The 15,786-nt window shown below is 41.3% G+C and overlaps 1 protein-coding gene across 2 annotated transcripts in view; it reads left to right on the forward strand.

Moving 5' to 3' along the window:
- Positions 1–4,929: 4,929 nt before the first annotated feature.
- Positions 4,930–15,786, forward strand: part of LOC126388273 (spectrin beta chain, non-erythrocytic 1) — a 51,662-nt gene continuing 40,805 nt past the window's right edge. For both annotated transcript variants that reach the window (XM_050041297.1, XM_050041295.1), the window contains exon 1: positions 4,930–5,394. The gene's annotated coding sequence lies outside the window, so the exon portion shown is untranslated. The remainder of the gene's footprint in view (positions 5,395–15,786) is intronic.

The following is a 15,786-nucleotide window of genomic DNA, read 5'->3' on the forward strand; positions in this document are numbered from 1 at the left end:
GCTATGTTTGGATTTGAAATGGTTTTTACTGGATGATGTCATCTTATATGGGAGGGTCAGGTCAACCGATACAATGATAGAAAGTTGGTATTTTCTTTTTATTTAAATTCATAAAAAAGAAATCATCAGGTACAAAGCCACTTGAACAGTTCACTTTTTTGTAACTGACCTAACAACACTATGCGGACAAATAAATAGACAAATAATAATAGAAAAAAATGTCAAAGAACAAAACAAATAAATAAATAAAAGTAATGATCTATGGTCCAGGTGTAGCAGGTCACCAGGGGTAGTTACTGTAGTGCACGGCACCTCTTAAAGTATCTAGTTTGGGCGTTTCACATTGAATTTCCCATTGAATGCATCACCTCTAGCGGGTCATGGCATGACAGGACACATAAAGCTCACATCATTCAGGAAATTAACAACAGTACCACAAATTGCAATCAATCATTTACCAGAACAAAACCGGCAATTGTTTTCAACAACAGGGTTTAATCGGTGTTACCAAGTGTGGACAAAAAGTCTTGTTACGTACTCCAATCACGTATGAAAGTACAAACAAGTCAACAGTGTCCTATATTATTCAACCTTAATGTAATCAGGGTTGTTTCTAGGAATGCCTTGGTCACAGTTTCACACATTCACATCTGTAAACTGTCCGTAACATACACAATCTAATCTGTTAGCTACTGAGCAGCATTGCTGGAGCAATTGGGGGTTTATGGCCTTCCACAACGGCCCCTCCTTAGGGACACTGCCTCATCTTATTTGGGTTAATGTGATCAAGTTTAGACAGTAAGCTTCCTTTTCTAATTCTGGCTGATGCGACTTAAAATCTAAGACAGCAGTGCTCTCTTTTGAGGTACAAAGTTCCCTTTTAAACTGTCCCTCACCTTAGTTCAACTGTCCATCAACCCCTCTGAAAAAGTCTGTTGAGTCAGATGCTTAGTGCAATACAATTTTTGAGCAGCGACAAACTCAACAGCTCAAATGTGTTGATAGTGCAAATCAATACCAACTCTTGATGCTGTGGCTGCAGCCGAAAAGATCCCGCCCACTCGGAAACCTTCAACTACAATAATACGCTCACAGCAAAAATGCAAAATACTGGAACCACACTCACAACACAGCAGAGCTTTTTCATTACCACTAACTGCTCATAATGAGTAGCATGCTATTTTCCAAACTGCTCAGCCCTCCCTACGAGACCCATCATCCCATAAAGCCCTCGCCACTACCACTTTGTTGGTTCAGCACCACCCATGCTCACAGATACACACCCTAAAGGGAGACAGACACGGTGCAGACAGAGAACACAAAGACAAAAATAATTTAGGTGTTGGAGTTTGGGTGTCTTCCTCAGCGCTTATCTCCGGGCCACCAGCAGGAATAAGTCCCTCTCTGGAGTCGGGATCTTTTCTAGCTCGACTGCAAAAACCATCAAATCACTGCTCACATTGCTGCACGGTGCAACAGAGGAAAGCACAGGGGAAAACACTTATCCTGGTCTTCAGGGTCTCTCGCATGAGGATCCTCTGAAGCTTTATGAATAACCCAAAACTTGATGACTTGGTTGATGTCACACACCAACCAGGTGCTGCATAGTGTCTCAGAAATAATTTAGTGCAGCAGCAGCAGCTCTCAGGGAGAAAAATGCTAAAACGAATGGAAGAAAACTGAAAAAAAAAAGACATAAATATTGAGGTGTTCATGGGAATTTGATTTCTAGAAAGAATTTGTGACTCAATAAAAAGTGCTGATATGGGTGAGATGTTTCAGTATGATGTGTGGATATAGTAGGATATACGCCATGTTTTTGTATAAACTAACTGCTTTTAATGACAATGATGTGGTGAATCCAAGGAGACATCATCTTATATTGATCCCCTTTTTAATTGCCTCTATCCTCACCAGTTAAATGAGATAGTTGGAGCATTTAAAGGAACAGTGTATAAGATTTAGGGGGTTTTCTTAGCGTCCAGTGTTGACGATTGCAGATTCCAACCAGCTGAAACTGATTAGAAGTCCTTCAGTGTTCATTGTTCAGGAGGTTTTCACCAGGAGCTGAATTATCCACAGAGGTCTCCTCCTCTCCAAAACAAACAGATGATTCAAACTGGTGTAAACACTGAATAAAGCAGTTTCGAGGTAGAAATCTATGTTTCTTCGACTGTTTGGCACATTGCAGACAGGCCGTTTGCTCAGCACCTGCTATGTGTGCTCACCTTATTTCTGATCCAGACGTTCAGGAGGTTTTTACTGGGAGCCATCAACATCAAAACATCAATGTTTTTCGTCGCTTCTGGCTTCTAACTGCAGTGCACGATGCAAAAACACAAAAGGCCTTATCTAGAACCAGTGTTTGGTTCATCCGTTCCACGGTTCTGGGATATTGTAGAAAAATGGCAGTGCAACATGGTGACCTCCATAGACGAGGACCCACTCCCTATGTAGATATCAACGGCTCATTCTAAGGTAAGAAGGAGAAGACATCATCATACTGATTCCCTTTTTAGTAGCCTACATCCTCGACAGTTAAATAAGACAGATGGAGAATTTAAAGGAACAGTGTGTAAGATTTAGGGTGATTGAGTAGCGTCTAGCATTAAGGATTGTAGATTGCAACCAGCTGAAACTTCTCCTGATTACAAGTCCTTCAGAGTTCTTTGTTCAGGGAAGTTTTTAACCAGGGGTCGAATAATCGTCAGGGGTCTCCTTCTCTCCTAAACAAACAGACCTGGTGATTAAAACTGGTAAAAACACGGAGGGGCTTCTAACTACAGCGGCCGATGCTAAAATGCAAAAGGCCCTATCTAGAGCCAGTGTTTGGTTGGTCTGTTCTGGGGTTCTGGGCTACTGTAGAAACATGGCAGTGCAACATAGTGATCTCCATGGACAAGGAGCCACTCCCTCTGTAGATGTAAACGGCTCAAGGAGAAGACATCATCATACTGATTTACCTTCTAGTACCCTATATTCTCACCAGTTAAATTAGATAGTTGGAGAATTTAAAGGAACAGTGTGTAAGATTTAGGGGGATTTAGTAGCGTCTAGTGTTGAGGACTGCAGATTGCAACCAGCTGAAACTCTCCCGATTAGAAGTCCTTCAGTGTTCATAGTTCATGAGGTTTATATCAGGAGCCGAATTATCCGAACGGGGCTCCTCCTCTCCAAAACAAACAAATCAGGTAATTGAAATGGTTAAAAACACTGAATAAAGCTGTTTCACGTTGAAAAATCAGTGTTGTTCCAGTGCTGCTTATCACGGAGGGGCCTCTGATGCAAAAACGCAAAAGGCCCTATCTAGAGCCAGTGTTTGGTTTGTCCGTTCAGCCGCTGTGTTTCCCCCTGACACCGCCAGGTGCCATTAAACTGTAACGGCAACCGGCTGCAGATCATGTCGATGTTAAAGGATGCCGTTTTTCGTTGGTTTCTGATACAGCAAGTCACTGCCCAAGCGGCCAATATCGACAACTTTGGAGTGAGACCGGGCTCATGGTGTAGGTATGGTGGGCAAGTCATGTAGCTGCTCCAGCTGCACCTATACCTACTGGATCTAGAGCCAGTATTTGGTTTGTCTGTTCTGGGCTACTGCAGAAACGTGACGGAGCAACATGGTGACCTCCATAGAGGAGGACCCGCTCCCTATGTAGATATGGCTTGGTCTAAGGTAACAAATAGAAGACATTATTGTATTGATTTCCTTTCTAGTAGCCTATATCCTCACCAGTTAAATGAGATAGTTGGAGAATTTAAAGGAACAGTGGGTAAGATTTAGGGGGAATCAGCTGCATCTAGTGGTGAGGATTGAGGATTGCAACCAGCTGAAACTCTACCGATTAGAAGTCTTTCAGTGTTCATTGTTCAGGAGGTTTTAACCAGGAGACGAATTATTTGTAGAGGCCACGGAGGGACTGCTAACTAAGGATTGTAGATTGCAACCAGCTGAAACTTCTCCTGATTAGAAGTCCTTCAGAGTTCTTTGTTCGGGGAGGTTTTTAACCAGGGGCCGAATAATTGTCAGGGGTCTCCTTCTCTCCAAAACAAACAGACTTGGTGATTAAAACTGGTAAAAACACGGAGGGGCTTCTAACTACAGCGGCCGATGCTAAAATGCAAAAGACCCTATCTAGAGCCAGTGTTTGGTTTGTCCGTTCTAGGGTTCTGGGATATTGTAGAAACATGGCAGTGCAACATGGCGATTTCCATGTAGATATAAACAGCTCAAGGAGAAGACATCATCATATTGATTTACTTTCTAGTACCCTATATTCTCACCAGTTAAATTAGATAGTTGGAGAATTTAAAGGGACAGTGGGTAAGATTTAGGTGGAATTAGTGGCGTCTAGTAGCAGTCTCCGCAGACGAGGACCCGCTCCCTATGGAGATATAAACGGCTCATTCTGAGGTAACAAAAGCATTATTCTTATTTTCTGGTGATTACATACTAAAGACAGTATACTTACTGTGTTCTTTTTCTGCCAATGTATCCCCCTAAATCCTACACACTGGACCTTTAAAGCCTTGAAGATTAGTGAGATGCTTTAATGGGCTGCAGCCCCATGTGGACTGAAGATGATGCATTCAATGTTGGCAAGATTTTTTCCATGCATGTATTCATAGAATTTCCACCTTAAATGCATTAACTGATTGCAAGCACAAAAAGCTATGTTAAGATGGAAAACTGAATGGTATGTGGATGTGCATGTTGCAGTTTTAGCACCAGGGACAGCACCAGATGCAGAGCAGGGACAGAGCATCTTCTCCTCTCAGTGTTGTTGCAGATATTGTTGAGAATACTGAAAATGTGCACAGTGTTTCCCATGTGACTGTGAAGGGTCAGCACCCACCCACACAACCACCACCTACCCACCCCCACCCCCCTACGCACACCCCTAACTACCAGCACCACGTCCACTTCTTCTTTCTTCTCCCTGTTGAACGGGAGTAACGTTACAGGCAGCGGGAGTGAGTGAGGTACGGACGGCCCTTCGGATGCTCGGCCGCGGGGGGAAGAAGAAGAAGCAGCAGCTGCGGATATCCGTCTCATACCTGCCTCAAAACGGGCTCTTCTCGTCGCCTATTTTTTTTGTCTTCTTCTTCCCCCGCTGACCGGTTTTGTGTGAAAGCGAGATAAAACAGCCTGGTTTGGTTTCGTAACGCGCTGCACCGGTTAGCAGCGCGGAGGAAAAAGATCTTTTCCGAGGATGCGGATTTAACGGAAAGACGTTATCGGTGTTACCTGGGATTCTTGACCGTTAAAATTTGAATTAGCTTCGTCGCACGCGTCGGTAGCGGAGGAAGATATTTTTCATGTCTGGTGAAATATCGCACATAGTGACGCGGTAGTTAAAATATCGACAGCCTCTGTAACAGAAGACAAAATAAGGGGTAAGCGTGATTTATTTATTATTATTTTTGGTCTTTTATTCTCCAGCAGCACCAGTGGGCTACCCACTAATAACAAAGCTAATGAGAGAGGGGAGTCTGATATTCAGGTGACTGCTGTTAGCTTACCACTGCTATTAGCTCCCCAAGCAAACATAACGTTTCTGTATCGCAGCTAATGTCATTTTTGAAACTCTGAAAGAGATGCTGGCTCAAATGAACTCATTTATAATTCTGGTGTGTTAGCTGCCTGGTTGAGAAGTGTATCTGACTGCAACGCCTTGCGTTAGTTACTGGGAACCATCCCTGTGTGTGTCTGTCTCTTCTTGCCTTTGTTTGAACCGATGTCAAACGCAGCCACATTTTATCTGCGTGTTCTCCTACATGCAACCAGCCTGTGGATCTTTGATTCAACATCTGCCATTGTTAAACCGACCAAGCCATGTTGCCTGCCCGCTAGCCAGCTTATTATTATTATTATTATTATTATTAGTGTCTCGGCCAAAATGTGTTATAGTGCTGACATCTTTTAAAGCTGCAGTTTTTGCTCTCGACATTGTGGGCTGTGTGGTTATGTTATGATAGGACTGAGATTTATACTGCGTGCCTGGCCTAGACTGTGAGTCATAGCAGGGATGCATCAGGTAAAAGTGTGTTAAATGGTTGGCTTAGGAGCAGAATTTCATTAAAAACAAATGCCAGTGAACAAGGTGTTTTGCAAAGTGTAAGTTTGCTATATGCCCAGGAAGCATTTTGAGACAATACCACCTATTTTTTTGCAGATACCGAGAGCTGACATTTGCCGGCTACCACGTGTAGAACCATGTTTCATGGCCCAGAGACATCAGCCCATTGAAAAAAATGTTATTGTGGCAGAGAGGAAAAACACATGGGCATGCTGATGAAATTAAAATTTCAATATCAGTTTTGAGCCGTTTGAAAATTTAGATTTTTATGTACAATATAGGGCAGGTATTAGTCATAATCGAGAGTAGTTATTGGTGATGAAGGGTTATATTCTAGTATGTTCTATTCTTTTTTTTAATCTATAGGAGACAACAAAAAAGAGCTGAAACACTAGGAAAAAATGCACTGCACTAAAAGAGTAGTGGAATAACACTGGCTATGGAAAAGTGGGAAGCCCTTATGCAAAGATTGACGAAGTTGTATCAGTGCAAAACATCTAAATTTATGGCATTTAACTCCTCATCTTGGCTAGAACAGCTAATAGTAGGTCAGGGAATGGTTAGATGTTTTTTTAAGGACACTTTTAATAAAGTATTATTTGGCTGTTTCGTGGAACCAAACCTATGCCCTCTCCATTACAGGATGCTCATATCCTTTGTCACTGGTTCTCAGTCCAACACAAATAAGGTTTTAGCCCCTTTTTATATTCAGTGACTGATTTTCACATTGATTGCAATCATAGAGAGTGTGATGGAAAGCCAGGTGTCCATTCTGTTATGTTTAATATGCCTCCATCTCCTCCTTCCCTTTGTGGCCAGGAAACTGGTTTATATGGAAGACAAGATTTGTCAAAATTATATCAGTTAAATTTACTTTTAAATATAGATAAGATGAGAAAATAAGCAATTAAAATGAATTACCTCATCGTTTTAGGTTATAATTACTGCGTGTTAACCAATGTATGTTGCTTTCCTATTTATTCCTATAAATTCTGTTTAGCACTTTACTGTTTGGATGTTTTTATTTCCTACCTAGGGTTTGCCCGGAGCACTTTTTTATTTATTTTATTGTTATATAGCAGGGATTTATGTGGTAACCATATCAGCACTGTGATAAGAAACAGCATATCGCCTTGGATTTTAGCTGTTTTGTTATATTCTGTTGCTCAAATGTTTTCTTTCTCTGATGTTTAAGGCTGTATTGCGGCTAAAATGTAATGCAATTTCCATAAACTTCTAACATAACTAATATTATCAGGCAAGCTTGTGTAAAAAAAAAATAAATGCCTCATCATCCTACCCACATAGAGACTATACCACTTACATGTAGTTCAGACTAAATTTTCTACAAAAATCACCCGTAGCCATACCCAAAATAATGTCATAGAATTAATATAGAGGTACTAAGTCAAAAAGTGCTCAATATTTTTAATATTTTTAATATCAACTGTTTTAATATCAACTGCTCATTGTGATTGTCACTTTCGTTGTGAAGTAGCCTAGATGCCAATTGATATCGCACAGAATTCATTTTTCAAATAAATTAATGAAGAAAAAAAACCTTTGACTTGTAGTATGTTAAAAAAAACAATGTTAATCAATCTGGTTACTCTAAAGTCAACAAATACAGGGTTTGTTTACTTGATAAATTTGCCAAATTTGCACAAAATTCCCCACAGAGAGATCAGACCTTGTTTCAGTAAGCTTGGAGTGGTACCACCAGAGGGCGATATGATGACTCTCCCCTTCCAGTTCACCTTGTTGAAATGATGCTCATGGAGCATTGTCTGCAGGCAGCATTAGGTGTGCGGTTGAAGCAGGCCTCATACAGTATGTTTAATAATTAACGACATCCCTTTGGGGCTGTGGATAAAATTTAGCCGCAGAGGCCTGCTGTGATATGACTACACACCAAATGGGGAGATTACAAGGAAAATAACACTGGGTAATTGTGCATCAAAACACACCATGTACTTGGAATAATTTATTAGCCATTGTGCAGTTCTTGTGTTTCTTTGTCTTTTCCAATGGCGTCCAGGCTTCCTGTGCAAACAGCCATTAGGAGCCTTCCTTTAGATTTTTATGGACAATCAGCCACACACGCTCATGAAAGTGAATCTGCCTTTGAGGAGTAATACAAATGCATTTATATCAGCAGATTTATCAGATATATTCAAATTAGCAGCTTATGGCACCCTCAATTTGAACTGAGCACCGTTGCTCTTTATGTTAATTACATGCTGACCAATTAGAATACATAAAGCCCACTTGAAAGTTTTATGTATGAGTTTAAAAAGTATATTTTTTAATTTGATTTATGAATTGCAGCTTTAGAAGATAAGCACTTATTTGCAGGACGGGCATTGTGTGTTGCTGTGATAGAAGTTCTCTGTCGGTAATTGTATATAATTAGAAAATGCTTATCGATCCATTTAGCACTGCATAATGTTCCCAGGAAGAGCGTGTACCAAAACAAGCTAGATAAATGCTCCATCATCTTTTTATTAGACTGTAAATAGTGTGTGTGGTTTTTTTTTCATTTGCGTCAAAAAATCCTAGTCAGATCATACCTTGTTATTGTGTTCATGGCCACAGGTTGAAATAACCTTTTGATGGAGAGACAGATGGGTTGTGATGATAGATGGATGAGATATGGCTGTTAGCTGGCTGGCAAGATGAACAGCGTTCAACAATAGAATGGGGCTGTGAATGTGGGCCCCCCATAGTGCTGATTCTCAAAATCCCTCTCGAACAAGCTTTTTCAGTTCCTGTCATTCACACTTTCATTGTGCTGCAGTGAACCATATCACTAACCAGCATACGCCTTGTGTAACTATAGTGCTGCTTTCTGACATGCAGTTCTACATTTAACATTTAGTTTTTTAGGCCTGTGGAGTACAGTGGAAAGTTAAATATTGGTAGTTATTTTCCAGATTTATTTATTCATTCTTTCACATGCGGTTGTGTCAAATGCAACCCCCCCTGAAAACAAAACCGTCGGCATGTGTGCCCTGGGTTGTGAGGCCAGAAAGTGACATTTATGATGACTTGAGGCCGAAATGTTTGGGTTTTTTAATCCGCTGCCATTAAATAAAAAACTGAAGATGCATTTGGCGCTAGGCAATCCACCCTTAACAGTGTGAGAGAGCTTAAAATGTTGAACAGAAAATGGCCACAAAGCTTTGGAAAGATAAAATACCTATAACAATAATAATACTTTTTACTCGGTAAAAATGCTTTTCAGTGGGACAAGAAAATCCCTCAACCAGTGGGGGTTTTGAAATATTTTTAACAAATGGGATCAATTCAGATTGTCAAAAGATATGACTAACGCTGCAATTTGTTCCTGAAAAGTTGACATTCTGGAGACACATTTGTGATTTCCACTCAAGAGACCATTCCAGTTTATTTCCAGAATTTGAAAAAGTAGGTCATCAGCATGAATATGATTATATCACATCTTTTAAACAAAGCAAGGCAGTATAGATCATCAAGATTATCTCCATAAAAACATCACTTATTTTGTGAAATGAGATTGATTGATCTTGAAAACAACTGGAGCCAAATATACTGAAGAACTGTCCTGAACAACTGGGTCATCTGCATAAAATATGCATTTAGTTTTTTTAGGATAGCTGAGTCATTAATATAAATGTCAATTTATCTTGCATCTATTTTTAAACAGCAGCCAGTGAGTAAAGTAGATCAGAAGTTATTTTGGTGCTTTAGTTGCATTTGCGTTCTATAGAAAAACATTAATGGCATTCAATTTTATGCCCATACTACAGGCTTTAAATTACTTATGTCCAGCTTTCCTATGATAATTATTACAACTGCAGTGCGCTGCGTAGCATACAAAGTTGGAATCCTGAACACAGCTAAATGCTCAATAGTTCAAGGAGAGGGCAGTTCACTCATCTCCTTTATTTTTCATAATGTCAGAAAAGTAGAGAGGGAGAAAGAATGAGGTCATTACAGGGCCACACGTGGCAGCAGCCAGCAACACAACCACCAGGACATCTGGAAAGCAAGCACAGATTTATCCATTTTATGCATCTACAGTATGGCATGTTATGTGCTATTAAAGGTTTTTCGTTATGCCCCTAATAAATACACCCACCTGTTTTTAAAGATGAGGTCATTGGAAGGACTTTGTTTCATGCTCACTGCCTCTTGCGTGGGCAGCCTTTTCATGCACAGGCAGAAATTCTGAGCAGTTGTTGCACCTCTGCTTCACAGGGTCACAAAATGTTGCACACCCCCTCAGGAATCTGAAAAAGGAATATTTCACTGCCAATTCAATATAGAGCCATCCCAAGCAATTGTAGCATTTTTGATTTTGACCTGGGGCAATATTTGACTATAAGAAAGGAACTAACTACCTCTAAACACAGTTGAAAACAATTTTAGTGCTGCAAGACGAAATGCAGGCTCACAAGTCACAATATATTTCTATTAAGTAGCAGCTGTTTTTACAAGATCACTATAGAGAACATCAGGCTGGTGATTTGAATACGGCCCTAGACCTTTAATGCATGCCATCCTTCAGTCCATCCCAGTATTTCCTGTTTTTAGTGTTAATTTGCAACCACATTAACATATTTTATCGAATTGTTAAAGTAGTCTTTGTCTTGTATTGATAGACAGGCAGACAGGCACTATAAAGCAAGAAGGAAATAAAACTATCATGTGTTGCACCATTTTTAAGGTCTTGTTAAAGAAAAGAAAAGCAAAACCAAAAATATAAAGCGCCTATGATTCAAAGAACCTCCCACACATGCACATAGGCTTTTTGGGAATCAACAGATGGTTTGAGCGGGCCTTTCGATCAACGATGCATCAGCATCACCACACGCACACTCTAGCAGACCTGTGGGCATGCTGACGGTGCTTACGCTTGCGCTTGGTCTTGTGTGTTTTAAAATGGCAAGAATCAATTCACAGTGGATTAGCCTGATCTGCATGAATATTTCATTCACTGATGTTTTTAATTTGGATTTCTGGCAGCCCCGGAGATTGATGCTGCCACTATGACTTCCAGCCAAATGTACTTCAAAGCGCAAGCTAAGCTCAGGACTCATTCAGCAACAGAGGCAGGACAGGAGCAGCAACCACTATAGCTTTTGCCTTGCTTTGTCCGTGCTGTGGCACTTCTAAATCTAAATGTGATACAAGTAGTCCTGTTATGAACAGGATAATGCTTTGGATGGGCCAGAATGGCCATAGTGGGAAGAACATCATGAAGATGTATCCGGTGTATCTCAATTTCCCTGTAAAGCACTGTGACGTCTCCTCAAACTTCGAGGCACATATTGTTTTTATCAGTTGTGTTATTAGAGATTACTTCAGGAAATACTTTGAGAAATCAGATATTAAATTTTGTTGCCCGTACTGATTGTTTACTCATGCTATAAGCATTGCATGAGAAAATAAAGTGCAGCTTGGATATGAGGTTTAGGATGGACATTGTTTACAAATCAGCTGCACCTACATTGTCTGTGGACTAGCTCAAGGATATCTCGGTGTGATGTTGTGAGATCTTGCTTGTCTTTTTTTCACGATTGATGAGAAAGTTGTAAATGTTCGCAGATTTTGATGAAATTGCCAAAGATTGTGGAGTTATTTATAATTATTGAAGTGAATGGTGCTGCCTAAAGGGGTCCATTTGCTTTATATAGTGCTGGTGCCCAAAACCAAAGTAACATGTCTATGTCCATGTGTGGAGGGCATGCTGGCCGCTTGAGTGTTTGATGAATGTGATGCTACAGGTCAACAAAAGACCTCTGCTGTCCTATTCAGCAGGGCATTCAGGCCAGGATCAGCAGCCTGTGGAGGGGCCTCTGATGCATACACGCCTCTGGCTGCCTCATCTCTGCAAACAGGAAAGGCTCGAACGGCTGGCCTCAACTCTCTGCTGACTCCTCCATTGTATGGGGCCAGTTTGGTGGAGCCGGCTTTGTGCGATGCATTTTGGGATCTGCCTACCCACCCTCCAGCCTCGTCTGAGTATCACAGGCAGGCAACACAGAGGTGCCACCTCAGCTCAAACTCATCAGAATTTGTTTATGTGAAGCTCTTGGCTGCTTTACAGCCATATAATGATGTGTTTTCAGTAAAATATTTAAAACTGAATTGTGTATTTTGTGTATCATGGTATGGCTTTTGCTAAGAGTTGTATGGCAAGGCTGATGGCTCCTTTGTTTGACATTACAGGGTGTGGTTGTGTGTGTGTGTGTGTGTGTTTGTCTACCCCAGTCCCTTGGTGCACGGTGGCAGTGTGGCTGGCTAATGGGCACAGGCCTAATTCCCTGCGGGCGACTGATTGTGGACTCTATTTCTCTTTTCCTCTCTCCCTGATTAACGGGTGCAGTGACAAACAGACCAGCTGGTTAAGGGGAAGCAGCTCTGGGAAGGGAGGAGGGATGGCGGAGAGTGAGACAGAAAGAGGTGGTGGTGCTGCCTATCATGCTGCTGCCTCTGCCCTGCTTTCTTCGCTGGTGTCACTCTGCTGTGAGTGATAGTCTGATGTGTGTCTGCCCAGTCAGAAGCTAGGCTTTCGCCTTGAGGCATTCCTCGGTGCCCCACTTTCACTCTTCCTTTTCACTCATCCTTTTTCAGAAGCACCATTCTTCCGAAACAGATACACCAACGGTGTATGTCCCGCTTTCCTATTTTGAGTTTAGAGAAAGCATAGTGCTGTCATGTTTGAAAAGGTTTGACTCCATGTAGGCTATGCCTTGTTACCCAGCTTGAGGATATTTCATAACAGTATTGAAGACATACTATTATTGAATCTGTGTCAGTTTTCATTGTGTTCACACAGCCCTGCAATGTTATTGCAATAATAAGTTACAGCAGCACTTATTTCCCCTGTATTTTTTGTTTGTTATTGCACTAGTGTTCAGAGAGTAATGAAAAAGGCATATGAAGGATACACGACAGATTCTAAATCTTTCATTACATTAATGTGTGTCTTTTGTCATTTGTGGATTAGGTCTTGAGGGGATTTTCTTTCATCGAACCTCTTTTATGCTCCCCTTTTGTGCCACATCTGTCTGCCTGCCTGTCTGCCTTTTTTTCCTGATATGAGCAGTGTTGTTGGACGTTGCATTGCTGTAGCTTTGGGGCTAGCATCTGATGTCTCTTGAAGGTTTGTGTATGAAAGAAATTTGACTCGAAAGTCTCCTTCATGCCTTTTTAACTTTACAGAGCGAGGTTACAGTTTAGGGGTTATTTTCGTTCTGATTTGGTTTCTCTCTGGGAGGCAATTGTACGTCACTCTGCCTAGCATGATTGTAGGTGTTGAAGCAACCCATTTTGTGTGCGGAATACTGATCCACACATGCTGAGTGGGTGGATTTGTATGTGTGGCTTTTAGAAGCATTGTGTGTGTGAGGGTTGGTGGTTGATGGTAGTGCTGGGGGTGTAATAGGTCAGCTCAGCTTGCATGTGTGGTTTCATGTCTGTTGTGTGTGGGAGGATGAGTACAGTAGGTTGTATCATAGTAGGTCAGGGGATTGTTTGTCTGATCCATTGAGGGGCGATTAGTGCAGACACTGAGCCGAGCCTCTTCCTACCCACAATAAGGGGAGGATTGCCCTCGATTTTGCCACTGCCAGACTCTTGTGACCTCACTGGTCCAGCCCCTCTGCAGCCCCCACCCTGGTCCACTCCCACAGACAGATTGTCAGGGGCTTCATTGCTGCCAGGCCTAACCTGGATAGTGTGTGTAGTCTTTGTGGCTCTTGCTTCTTTGCTGTGACGTTTTGGTTATTTAAGCTGCATGGAAATCTTACCATTGAGCTCTTTGTCAGCCTCACCACACCACAATCAGCCGCATGGTGTAGGCCTGCCTGTGACTTTAGATCTATTTTGTAGTAATTTGCCCCATAATATGACATGGTGGTGATCAGAAGAGTGAAAGGCATAGTTGTCAAAAGCGATGATGTTTTTGGACTTACCATGTGATTATTTTATTTTAGAGAATAGGCTTTCTTATCATTACAAACAGATATCTGCACATGTCCTCAGAATCTGTCGACAAAGAGACAAAATTTTGGTATTGCAACAAAGCGCTCTGGTTTCCATTTGTAGTCGAAGTCCAACTGTTTAGTGGCAGGTAAACAGTCAATGTGGAGAGGTGGAATGCTCGGACGGAAATGCAATTGCAGAACCCATCGGCTATCATTTGCAAGGATTTAGCTTCATGCTAGCTGTTTTTTTTTAACGTGCAATCTTATGCAGATATTTCTTTATAGAGATTGGCAAAATGAACGATGCACGGAAGAGGTAGGCTACGCCCGGATATTTGCTTGCTACTCCGGATATCCCCGAAATATTGGCTGTGTCTCCCAGCAGCTTATTGTCGTCAGACCAATAGCCGGTGGCTTCAAAGATTGGAGAATATCCAACCTATAAAAGAAGGACACAAGAATAAACATACTGACTACGTGCACACACTCAGGGGGGTGAAGGTATTAGCCAAGTCGTGGGGTGCCAGTGGGTGGGGAGGTGACTGGTCGGGGGGCAGTGTGGAGGCGTTGCTCTGCCTTCTACTCTAATCCCTGCATTTAGTTTCTATTCCCAGCCACTTCTTAATCTGCCACTAATAGGATTTGCCAAGCTTTTGTTTTATTTTTTTATAGCTAGAATGTATGCGAGACGTGTTTTACTTGTCTTAACAATAGCATGGTGTACTTTAGGATTAGGAAGATGGACATTGCCATGGTATGACTGAAAACTGAAGCCATCAGTGATATTTCAGAAATTTGATGTCAAAGTCTGTTGAAGAAAAATAGTATGGGAAGCACATTTACTTCTATGGGAAAGACATTTTTAATATGTGTTTTATGTAGCATATTAATATTCAAGTGGTTGTTGTATTGCATAGTGGAATTGGCTGTGTTTGATTTCAACAAAATCTCTAGCTGATTTAACATATTTAAAACACAAAGCCCAATGTGCCCTTGTGGCCTAATGGATTTAAATTGCATACCACTTAATGGCAGTGATTTTCAATTGTGGCTTTGGACCTTTGTTGCATCACATCCACCTCTTTCCCCCTTGTTTCTTATCTGCATCTACAGTGTACTGTAAACTATCCAATACATGCAAAATTGCCAAAAAATATTCATTAAAAAACAACACAAAAAGCCAAATATTGTGGCTCAGTCACATACTAAGTTGCCTTAGGTGTTGATAATTACATCAACCAATTTCTCTCCTCTTGCATAATAGCTCACTTTAGGCTTTTTAAATCTGCATCACCTCATTCACTTTTCTTTGACACTATGCCCAAGGATGCTATTGCCTTTCTATTATGTACTTTTTGCACTTCATGATACAGGGGATATGTATATGGATCCAGCCTAGCTGCACACTGGCAGTGCACAGTATTGAAAGGTATCGGTTCTGGCAGCTGTCTGTTATCGATCTCCATGTTTGATTTAGAGGATGAATTTACTTTCATGACATGACTAGGCCAAAAACGGTCCTGGCAGACACATTACTGACAGCTTTACATTCAGCCAGATAAATCTCTGCCATCAGCTGTTATCGCATTTTTCAATCACACCTCAAGGAAAAGAACAGAGAATGATTACATAGCCTCATTAATGTGCGATGTGTTGCGTAGCTGGCCTACTTAATCTCCTCTCAAGCACCACCTCATTTGTTGCCAAGAATCCTTCCAGCCTCTCACTGTGGCACA

The sequence above is a fragment of the Epinephelus moara genome, chromosome 3 (assembly GCF_006386435.1).
Source record: "Epinephelus moara isolate mb chromosome 3, YSFRI_EMoa_1.0, whole genome shotgun sequence".
Classification (NCBI taxonomy): domain Eukaryota; kingdom Metazoa; phylum Chordata; class Actinopteri; order Perciformes; family Serranidae; genus Epinephelus; species Epinephelus moara.